Source organism: Ornithodoros turicata, chromosome 2, assembly GCF_037126465.1.
Source record: "Ornithodoros turicata isolate Travis chromosome 2, ASM3712646v1, whole genome shotgun sequence".
In the NCBI taxonomy this organism is placed as follows: Eukaryota; Metazoa; Arthropoda; class Arachnida; order Ixodida; family Argasidae; genus Ornithodoros; species Ornithodoros turicata.
In genome coordinates this window covers 48721202-48733095 of record NC_088202.1, presented here as the reverse complement: position 1 = coordinate 48733095, position 11894 = coordinate 48721202, and the positions used below count along the sequence as shown (strand labels likewise).

Below are 11894 nucleotides of genomic sequence, written 5' to 3'. Positions count from 1 at the left end.
GCCTATCCGGGTGGCATCATCAGTACAACAGAGGCCAAAGATGAGCACATCAGCCTATCTAAGAGGGAATCTTACACATCCGATAGGGGGCCACGGCATGTACAGGTATCACAGGCTGAAGCATCACGCCTGATAAAGCAGGATTCTAAGAACTTTCTAGGGTCCCATCGCTAGTCATGAGCAAAGGTTACTGCACCATCAAAATATATGTCCCTTAGGACAGCAGTGGTAGACTGATTCGGTCCTGTTTAGTTAAGCTAAGCATTAGTAGCCCTGGCTCTTTTAGTCTTGTCCCACGTCTTTTGTCTATCTCGCCAATGTAGGTTGTATCAGATTCTATGCACTCAACTTGATATGCACAGTCAAAATGCCTGATGGGCACAGTGCCCTCCAAATAGCGTATGAAATACATTGGATGAAAGGAATGCGGACCACCGATTTGACTCCTTTGATGTTGTTTTTGATTGTTCTCTGTTGGAGGGATGATGCCACCTGGATAGGCAATGAAACGTTTACTCTCTTTATTCTTAATTGTTGTGTTAAGCCAGTGTTCTGAGTAAAGCATTTTACATTATGAACTTTGTTTGAATGATGATTAGTGGCGAGCTTCATACCCTGGGCCACTACTCTAACAATTGCTTGTGGTAGTGTGGCGAAATGGAATAACGAGCCTTGTAGACAATTTACTTGGCAATATATTTATTTCTCTCTCATAGGTTGAAGAACCCAGTGTGATGTTACATAACGGAGGGGCACGTAATTATACAAGACCGATCACCAAAAGGCCTTGCTTTTGACTAGATTAAAATGTGAAGCGATTGTAATATAACAAATGGTGGCGATATGATAGGTTCTCCTCACGAGTTGTCGCCACAGTTACGGTTAGTTGAGAAACTGCATATCCAGGTAGCAGGATCAAATTTTAATTAGGCTACTTTGGCCAACACGCGAGCGTAGAGCACAGTGTCAAAAGCCCTTACAAAATAAAAAGAATACTACATCTACATGGACCCAGAAATCAAGACAGTTTGAAATGCTGTGAACGAATTCCACTACGTTAGTTTTGCATGAATACCCTTTTCTAAAGCCATGCTGGAATTTAAAAAAAAGAAATTGACAGAGTCAACTTGGTTGACAACGTGGTAGTACATGATGTGCTCCATTAGTTTACAGGGAACCCTAAAAAGTGGAGCTGGTTAATAGATAGAAGGAAGTCACCTCTTCTGGAGACAGGAATAAGCTTGAGACCTATGTCCTCGACTCGCACACATACTAAGAACCTTTGACACAGATTAACGTATCTTCATTCCAGCTCTTTCACTTTCAGATGTTCATCTCTGTTGAGTGGTCTGTCATTCTTGTAATACAGATTGGAATTGAAATCCAGGTGCATAAGGGATGCTCTGAAAGAAAAAGTGTTTGGTTTTAGTCCTCTTAATGTTTCTGAAAATGAAAACAAACTTCACGGTGACTACTCTTCTGAAATTAGCAATTCCAGGATGACAGCAAAAATAATATCTTGCCATATCATTACATCCACCTGGCACTTCAATTGAATAATGGCAGTTGAAGATGACGATGATTCAATTTAATGACACATAAGTAACTCGGGCTATAGTGTGCCAAAACCATGGTAAAACTGTGACTTGTTAAATATCAGATGATTATACTAAAATAATATACTTTGTTGGTTTTTAAATTGAGATATAGACAAAAACATGATATGATAAAAATAAGCAATTGAAGAAAAGGCAATTGTTGGCTTTGTGTGACTGATGTCGAGTTTGCCACACTACGTGTTGAATAATAATGCACGCTGATACGCTGTAGCATATAAAGTACAATCATACACACGCTCAATATGTGGTGGATATGTGAAACCAATATACACATACTTACATTTCAAACTTTCTTGAAAAAGGCAGTCCAAGTCTGTCGGATTTGCCAGACTCTATACAAAGCCAGTAAGCACAGTGTGGAATGACTGATTCATCTTTCGAAGGCAGAGGTGCAGCTACCACGACGCTTCGTCATCTCAATGCTTCGGAGCGGCATAGCCTAGTAAGAAGCCATCAGAAGGATCTCATAACCATATCTTGGTCGAAAAAGTGGAGGGTTCTGTGGGATATGTAAGAAAGCATACGCGTTACACAACAGCTACGAGAATGATCGACTGCACCTGCATGGTTTTCAGTACGTAGACTTGGAACTGAAAAATAAATGTGCTAACCTTGTTGATACTACTTTTCCGTCAGGACCACACGAGAGCACATTTGGTTTTTTTAGTTGAAGGTATCATCAGGTCCCCATGCTCCTTTGAGATGCAGCAGACAGAAGTTCGCTGAGGCGAGTGACTGCCGTTGCGGTTCGTCGCTTCGCAGCAGATCAAGAACAGTACACCGCAACGATAGGTGAAACGTTCAGAATATGGTGACCAACTCCAACACCAACCCAATGACCTGAACAAAGAGGATGAACCGGGAGTCACACAAGTTCGCAGTTAGCAAGCTCGGCATACGGCATCCATTACAGCTGACCGGATACGGAAGCATATATCGAACGCCGTGTACAGATTGAAAAGAAAATCGTAGAAACTGTTGCAGGTGATAAATGCAGGGTATATTTTTCTTCTTGAGGCTCTGTAACAAAAACATATTAACGTAGAAATGCCATTTCACGAAGGAAATTGACAGATATTGCGTGACCACGTGACGCGTTTGAGCCAATTGTGGGTGTTGCGAGTGGCCCCCGTGTTGACGTCATCTTGATGGTGGGCCGGGGTGGATATTCTATATAAACGTATGTTTTCTCGGTTTGACGCTAGGCGTGCTGCACTCGGATGAAGTCGAATGTTTAAAATTCGAGTTTAGAGAAACCGTGGGGTTTTAATGCGTGAATTTTCGCATGGAGGGTCCTTGTTGGGTGCTTTATCGACTACAAGTACGAAAGAGCTCCCACAGTTTCTGGTCAGAGTCCCTTTAAAGTCACTGTACCCTTTGGTGCGCATTTCTGAACATCTGGCCGAGTGTAATTGACGGTGCGCTTTGTCGCACGCCGCTTCCTGGAATTATTGGCCGCGAGCCGCTCACATTCCTAATTTTCGGTCATCGCGTCCGCATCCCTCGCAGCAATGGCGACACATGTGCGAACTCTAAACTTGGGCGAATGCTCCGTGGCACACCGCCTATGCTCGAAATCCGCGGCGTCCGTATTGCTAAACATGGCTGAGACAACGTGAGACGCGCTGTGCAGAGTCCACCCACTGAGCGACAAGCGGGATATTGCATGGCGAGTAGGTAGTGGGAACTTAGGTTTCCACAACTGGCCTCACGTTGGGCGCCAGTTGTGGAAAAGTGTCCGCTCGTTGGTGGTAACCAGGGCCGGCGAGACACACTGCGTGTTCCCTGGGGTGAGTCCTGCCTAGGCCCCCTCCTCAGGACTCAGTAACTTATAGTCTAAGTACTCCTTATTTTATGATTACGTGTCTCCAGACGTGTCCATCAAGTCACACTAAACCGCATGTAACGGATTAATCCCTGGTGCTAGTAACCGTTGGGTCTTGGGTCGGGCAGGTCCCTGAAGAGGTGCGAGCCCCAGGGCTCCATCCCCGACTGCCTCCCTCACCTCTCGCCGGCCCTCGTTGTAACCGACGCCCCACTTAAGACTGGGGGGTGCTGACTTCGAATCCTACTACCAGCTGGGCTGTCTGAGGTATTCTTTAGGTTTTCTGGCATAATTTCCAGACGAACATCGGTAGTTACCCCTGAAGTCGGCCCCGAACGCATACCAACCACTGTCTTCCACTGCTTCTTGCTGTCGTCTATCTGTCTGTCCGCGTCTGTACACCGCTCATGGGCAGAGATACTTCCGGGCGCTAACACGGAGTAAAACAGAAGCACACATAGGGAGTTTTAGCACATCGGAAGCGGTCTACGAAAACCCATGACAAAAGAAGCTGTCAAATCAAAGGTCAGCCGCGTGATGTAAGCCACCTCAAATAAATGAGGTGCTGGGGTTATCATACTTTCAGATCCGTTATCGTAAAGACCTTCCAATCTGCTAAATATCGCTGCTAAGCGAGGGCGTCCGCCAAAGTTTCTTCTCGAAAAAGAAAGAAACTAGGGGAAAGTGCGCATCACGAGACAGGGGGTGCCCTCTCTGTCTCCAACCAGCTTGATGCGACGCAGCTACACCGACGCCTCAAAAGTGCGTAAAAGTAATGCTATCGCATTTAAGAGCATTAGAACGATGCAATGAAGTGGAGGCAACTTGTGATTTTTGTTATTTGTCTACTCCACATGCATGGCTGGACAATAAGTCACCGGTACTGTCTTAGAATCTGGGAGAAGGGTCGACTTTGGGTGCTGGAGGCGGATGTGCGGGTCTCTAGAAACATATTTAGTAAGCGATAAAGTGCGACTGTCAGAACCTGACTATTAGAGTGTGTTTTTCTGTGTGTGTACATAAAATGATTCACCTACGGTAAACACACACGTAATGTAGAATACAGTACAACAGCTGCAACAAGAAATACCTAGCATTGTTGTCCTGAAGGGAATAGTCAGCCCTTCACAAAAAGCGCAACAGCAGCAATTTTAAACACGCAGCGATCAGAAGGCACTTTACCCATCGGAACCTGTGAGGCGCTTGACACGGAAGCGAGGGCACTGACGTCATTTTGCGCATGAAATTAGCGGTGAGCTATTCGTCAAATGATTATATCATGGAGCACCCCCCCCACACACACACACATCCGTTACTGATAGTGGTAGTGGCTGACTTTAAAATTATGTTATGGAAGAGAGGCGTCCCTCATATTAGAGAGTTTTGGTTATATCAGAAAGTGTTAACGGTAACAGTTCCAGAAAGATGACAAGCCAATCACCCTGCTTCTGTGAAGTGGGTGACATCACATTCCCAAGCTTGGATTTGATAACTTCACTTATCACATCGTTTTCGCAGAGTTCCTTCTGATGTGCTCAAACGCCCTATTCTCGTGACAGCAAAACGACGTATACAACCCACCGACTGCGTGAACCGATGGAGTGAAGCAGAGGAAATGCAACCTACCTCAAGGAAGTGAGACTGAATGAGGATTGATGAACGGGAAGGTTCGTGGTCTGTTTGTGTGTTCGGGTAAGGAGGAGGCAGTGTAACGGACGGGACACTATCGGCGAAACTACTACCAACGAAGAGCACTTACTACGTCGGCTCATAAGCGAAATTGTAGAAGGCAAATTTAAGCTGCGAGCGAAAACTCGTAAGTGACCGCGGTTCCAACCTCGGCATCGGCTCACTCAGGATGCTTTCCCTCTCCCTCCGACGCTTTTAGACAAATGTATGCACAGTTGGTGGTGAAGGTAGCATGGAACGTGTGGCATACTCCTTCCCATGACCCACCAAACAACGTACCGCCACTGTCAGATCGCTAGGTAAACACCTATCGACAGTGGGCGTAGTGCAGACCACTACACTAAACGTCCTGCGAAATGTCGGCTACGAATTGGATGTTCTTGGGCACCAATAAAACACTCTTTATTAGCAGTCTCTTATTAAATGTAAAGCGACTGTCGGCCGGCCACGCTGGCCCAGCACACAAACGACCAGTTCCGCGAAGGGTACGATATCCCTAGCTGTCTCGTAACGTAAACATGATTCATGTCGGCATTTAGCTTCAGCTGCATGGACGACAATAATAATTCGCGGTTTTACGTCGCGAGACAGCTATGATCATGAGCGTCGTCACAGTGGTCGACCTGCGGATTAATTTTGTCCACGCGAGGATTCTCGAAGGTCTACCACAAAACCCAAGGAAACCGTCAGACACTACAGCCAGTGCCCGGATTCGAACCCGTGTCACCTCCCGGTCTCAGCGTGGAAAGCTACCATCCGCTCAAAAAGAAAAGTGACGACCACACGAAATATCCTAACTTCGATGTATATGCCTCAGCATCGCGGAATTCGATCTCGATATCACTGGAAACGAGCAAACGTAAAGTCGACAAGTTTTAGCGATGTGAATACTGCTGGGGAAGCACATCTCAAAATTTACTGAAATGATTACGAAACTGTTTTACGGCGATCGATATTACCCTTACTCAACCGATTTTTACGCTCCTTAAAGAACTTACGTCAAGTACAAACACAGAAAAATACATTATAGCAGCAGCACGTGCGCACCGACGCACAATGTCGCTGAAGTTTGTTCTAATGCGACAAGAAACCACGAAAAATAAAAGAACTAACATTTCCCTCTTTCTCGTCCAATTGCGGTTTATTCTCCGTCCCGCAAAGTTTCACCATCATATTGGAGTCATAAATCGACCTTCGACTTCTCCTGTAATCGTCAAAGGAAATTGCATATCTTACCGTGGACCACAAAAATCGATGCACGAGATATTACGACAAAGTGAGGTATAACGTTTGCCCTTCCCAGTGCCGACTGCGATTTCCGCGACAGCATTTTTGCACAACTCACTTCCGTAGCGCAAATATCAGTATATTTGGAGTTCGCTTTGAGCAAATCGCTCGCTTTTTGTCAAATAGATAGCCGTGTTTTCGAGAGTTTGAGATTGACAGTAAAAGGCGTACGGGGAGAAATGTAGCGCAGTGCGGCGAATCAAAAGACAGCCTAATTCGTCTGCGGTTGACGTTGCGCCAGATATTTCGATTTGAGACGGCAGTTCTTTCCGACAAATCACGTTGCCCGTTAGAGGAATGGAGACTCGAACGTCGAACTATTACCCAATAAGTGTCCAAATAGCTCCGTGTTCTTCTGTGCGCTCTCCATGGAGTGAGTGGAATACGTTGACCGATTCTATAAAGAACAGGAAACCACGACATCAACTAAAAACTGGGTATGAAATGAGGGGCAAGCAGCCCATTGGGCATGAGGGGCAAGCAGCCCGTGGGAGTCATGTATTGAGTCCCACGATAGTTGTGACGCGTGTATCAACCATTTGGGGGAGCCTTGCCGAATCGAAAGACAACATATTATACGTCCCGAGCTACTACCATATGCTTTAGACTTTGTGATTCCGATTAAGTATGATCCATAACGCCATTCCAGTTCTTCACCGTCACATATTTGACGAAAACGAATTTTGTTACTGCGAAATATAATCTATACAGTGTAGCAGTGTCATTATTAAATGATCGGTCGACGAAATTGTGTTACTTGCGAAATATAATAAAGTAAATAACCAAACAAAACGTTTTTCGTAGCATGCAGAAGAGTTTCGGCACCTGTCGTTTTGAGCACGTGGACCTCTGCAGCTTGCCGTAATAGTTACTACGAGGAATAATCACTTCATCGAATTTTGGGTTCCACCGCACACAACATTTGTGAACAAAAAAAAAAGACACCACATGTCAATCGGCTTATTGCGATATTTTTGTTTTTCAGCACCTAAGGCGTCATCACAATATCGTTCTTTATCTGTTCCACACCTTTACGCATTTATTTCACTATGGACCAGAATAAATTGTGAAAAAGAAAAACAGAGTAATCAAGTGGCATAAGAGCACTTCGTATTTCATAAAGACACTGAACCACAGTTGCACACGCTCCATATATATCCACGTCCCTGTTGCATCAAGATACACCAACGTAAACTGAAATTGTCGTAGAAAAAAAAAAAAAGAAACGGTATTGTGTGCCTCACACCCAGTGGTGCTCGAGTGATATACGATTGTTACCACTAGCGCGCTGGGTATATCGCTCCAATAATATCAAACCGAGAGAAGACTGTATGGATGTAGACGTGAAACATCGCCCTATTGCAAACTCCCTTCCTCCTTTTTAATGCGATAGCATTATTTCCCTTGCTCCTCAGAAATTCCTGTCTCTGCACCGAGAACTCAGCTCGGACAAGAGATGGCATCACAGCAACCGTGGGCGCGGACGCGTTTATGACTCTTCCCCTTTCTCTATATGTAGGACGAGGCAGCTGTCGAAATTTGAATGCTAGGTTATATTACCTGTTGCAAGCGAGAGTGTACGCCGATTCTGTAAATAATATTAGAAATAGTATGCAATAGTATTATTCTGGTACCAGCACTGATCCTCCTCACCGCTGTAAGGAAAACAAAAAAGCTTCAGTCATGGCTGGTCTCGCGCAGGAAGCACGTTCATGCCCCTCTAAAAGGATAGGCAGGTGGAAGGTGGACGGTTGCATTGTTGTGCGAACTTCAAACTCATTCACTCAAACTGCGCGCTCGCGGTTCGTCCACATTCACGTTGGGCAGAGGAAAGAGCACACTATCGCCTCTCGCGTCATGGAAAAAGATTAGAAGGAAACAGAAAATGCAACCCGAGATAAGGCCAGTTCCGATAGAGTCACCCGATACATTTGTTATTTTGTTTCCGCAAGTTAAAGCTCATCTTCGACGCATGAGGCGGCACTGTGCTCCTTCCCCCTCTCACGTTGGGGCTGAAGGAAATACGTGTCTCCGAAGATGCGCAATGAACAAAATAAAGAAAAAAATGGCGTTCCTTCACGAATTTTTTGCGGGCGATCTATCGAACGGATTTTTGTTCTGAAAACGGCTACAATATCAGGTGACCGAAAGGAACAGATGTTGTTATTGGGACAACTTCGTAGCTTTTATAATTCAAAAGTTAATTAAGACATTGCCTTTGTATATTGCTAATGCCCTCCTAAGGAGTGCCCTTCAGCATATGCTATATTGCAATTGATTTCATCTTGGAGAAAGTGTCATATATATATTAAATATGTTCCCGGTTAGCTGGGACACCCTGTATATATATCCCTTGAATTTTGTATCGAATTACATTGGATTGAAAAAAATACTAATAATATCGAGTTCCTAGTTTCACGAATGTGGAGGCGACTGCTCGAAAACGCTTCCAGTTGACTGGGCAACGGCCGCTGCGGTTTGGAGGCGGTAATGATGAACTGACAGGAAAGAAAATTAACGAGTGTTAACGAGTGCAAAAGAGAAATAAACTGGGATATATCATGTGTGTGCCCGTAACAATACATGACCACTAGGTTCTACTTCCTTCGTGATTCCGTCTTGAACGATGATTTATGAATATCCTCTTCGAACCTGACACGCAATTTTTCGTCCGTTTTATAATGTTGATGTTCATAAAATGTGAAAATGTGTGCTTCTACGACAGTTTTATTGTAAAGGAATCGATAAATGGGTGAGAGGGAGAAGAACCAGCTTTTTCAACACAAATTTCAATGAAGCCCGGCAAATAGCCTACGTCGCAGAATTTATTGAGATCCGTTTTATGTGGTAAGATTATAAACTGTTGCGCAATTTATCCGGGAAAGCCTGTGACGTCACGGTAGCGTTGCTACGTATTTCGTGTCCCGTTCAACAGTTCAGATGATAATAGAGTACAATAATGAACATTTGGGGTAGTTGACACATAATTCAAGGAAGGTATCCGCGACAAAAACACTGATCGGAACACGACATCAAGAAATGTCAACGAAACGACCGAAAGATGAATACGAAACTGTGATATTTTCTTGATGCGAACCTAGATTAACACCTCCTTCGGGCCTGCATGTCACTGCGCAGCTTTTCTACAATGAGGAGAGCTTGTTCAATGGCGGAATAACTGAGGGTCCCTGTAAAATTATGTGCCCCTGTTTCTCTTAATATTATCATCATCATCATGTGCAGTTGACCGCGGTGTCAATTTCCACCATCAATGGGATTGTGATCTACCCACGTTCATATACATGATGCCTTGTTTTTCAGGAGCATTGGCATAGATTGAGAAGTTACCCGTCAAAAAGAACTCGTTACAAGACAAGTTACCGTGTGCAAAATGTTACTAAGTTAATAACGAAGTTCTTCAGCTTGAAATGTAACTCGCAGTTACTGAGTTACTTAAAAAAAGAGAGTTATTTCCAAGTTACTTCGGACACAAAATAGCATTAAGCAGGTGCAGCGCCCGTGAGCAGTTGAGTTAGACCTTGCCTGCGGAGGAGTGCAACATGCTTAGATTGTTTTCGTTTATGTCCAACAATAGACCTCTCCCTGTTTGCAAAGAAATTACGTCATAGTGACTGACAGCGCCAAAATTTGGTAGACTTGAACTACGCTTGTTCATCCTCAGAGACAAGTTAAAAATCGCAGGACAACCCCACCCAGAATCACAAATCTGAAGTCACCCGTCATCGGGCGCGCCCGGTCGCATTACAGCTCCGACCAGAAATATATTACGCGCGCTTCCATTACACTCCCCGTTGCACACTGATCATGTTTCGAAATGAAGTGTCGCTGACGACGTACATGGAGGAGGGGTGCGGAAAGAAAACACGTGACTTAGCTTCCATGTATCGGGTTATATGCGCCACATTCTCGGAGACCCCACAGCAAATGCGCGGGCTACATTCTCAGCTCGCGGACATATACGTCTGAGCGTCCCCATTTTGAGAGCAAAGGGGAGCTTATGGGAATGACCCAACCCAAGGTCCTTCTCCAGCTTGCAACTGTCATGACAACGGCGGCTTACCCGCAGGCCGACGTCATGCGTGACGTTGCATGAAAGTGAAGAGCAGGTTTCGTCGTCTGCTAGTACGGCACATTTCGACAGATTCCTCGGAAACGACTTGGTTATTCTAAATGAAACTTTGACGGTTGTATGTGTACAGTACTCGTGAAGATGGTCTTGGCTAACTTTCGGAAGCGGTCGGGTTGTACGAGACCGTCCCTTTAAAGCGACGCGACCCTCGGTCCTACTTTTCTTTCAATGGGAGGCAGCGAACAAGTGCCCGTTCGTGGAACCCAGCCCTCTCCTTCTGATTTGTTTCGGTTTCAGTCTGTCTACCAATATCATGATGAGGTTTCTCTGGTAGAGGCCTATTCGAACGCTTTGCATCTTACTCCCGCACAATGGTTCAGCTTCATTTCAATGGCAGCGGGTCTTACTTCCTGAATAAAATACTGTCATTGATTGAATATCACGTTTTATGGCAAGAAATGCCATGAAGGAACCAGAGAGAAAGCAAGAAAATATGTGGACGTGCGTGAAAAGCGAGTTAAAAGTAACTTGGAACTTTACTTAAGTTACTTTGGTGAAGTTACCTGAAAAAGGAACGAGTTCCTCTGAAAGTTACCACGGCGCAAAAGTACCGAGTTAAGTTACAAGTTACCAAAAAAAAAAAAAAAAAGGAACTTAGTTACAGTAACGAGTTACCTCGAACTCTGAGCATTGGTGATGATTGAGCCTCCCACAGAATACACTGACGATTTGACATCCATGTTTCCCATCTCTTGCTCTAAGAAAGAAAAATGTCAAGTGAAACACGCAGAACTTGCGCAAGAAATATTTTAGCTAACTCAAGAGAAGGATCACAGGTATCTCAGTCGCACAGTGAGCAACAACGCTTCATCACCTAGCGTAGAACGACTCAGGAAGTTTATGCCACAGGTTGACGTTCAACTACGCAGCTTGTGTACGCCGAACAAGTAAAGACAAAACACAGCATTTCCTGTGCATCTCCGGCGAAAGTAAATAAAACGATCTTACAGTGTCCGTGCGAAGAAAAATTCCCATTACTATTCCGTGTGCGCATCTCCACATGAGGAATGCAAAAGGCAGTTCCCTTCTATCAGCCATCTCAAATTGGCTCTGTCTTTTGCGTCGATCGGTGTTTCGCAGTAACGAAATTGAGCGAGGGGGCAACAACGGTGCTGAAAGCTGCCGCCGAGAACTGGACTGAAAGCGAACGCGCCCATCTGTATTCCTCGCACTCCGAATGGAGTGAGCGGTTCACTCTCGACGAAAAGTTCACGCTCATTGTGCCAAACAGCTTCTGAATGCTACGGACAGAGCGCCAGCTACCATATACTCTCCGGCCGTCCAGACCCTGCTGTACAGGACGGAACATTTGCAGGCTATACTG

At 45.0% G+C, this 11894-nt stretch overlaps 1 protein-coding gene and 1 long non-coding RNA gene across 3 annotated transcripts in view; both read right to left on the bottom strand.

Annotated features, from left to right (window-relative positions):
• The window catches only part of LOC135385380 (thrombospondin type-1 domain-containing protein 7B-like), a 552806-nt gene that overhangs the window by 389843 nt on the left and 151069 nt on the right, over window positions 1–11894 (bottom strand). The window lies entirely within an intron of this gene.
• LOC135383432 (uncharacterized) lies at window positions 1385–2897 on the bottom strand. The gene is made up of 3 exons (XR_010419874.1): window positions 2231–2897; window positions 1900–2118; window positions 1385–1403 (listed from the first exon to the last, which is right to left on the bottom strand). It is a non-coding gene; the product is annotated as an uncharacterized LOC135383432 (long non-coding RNA).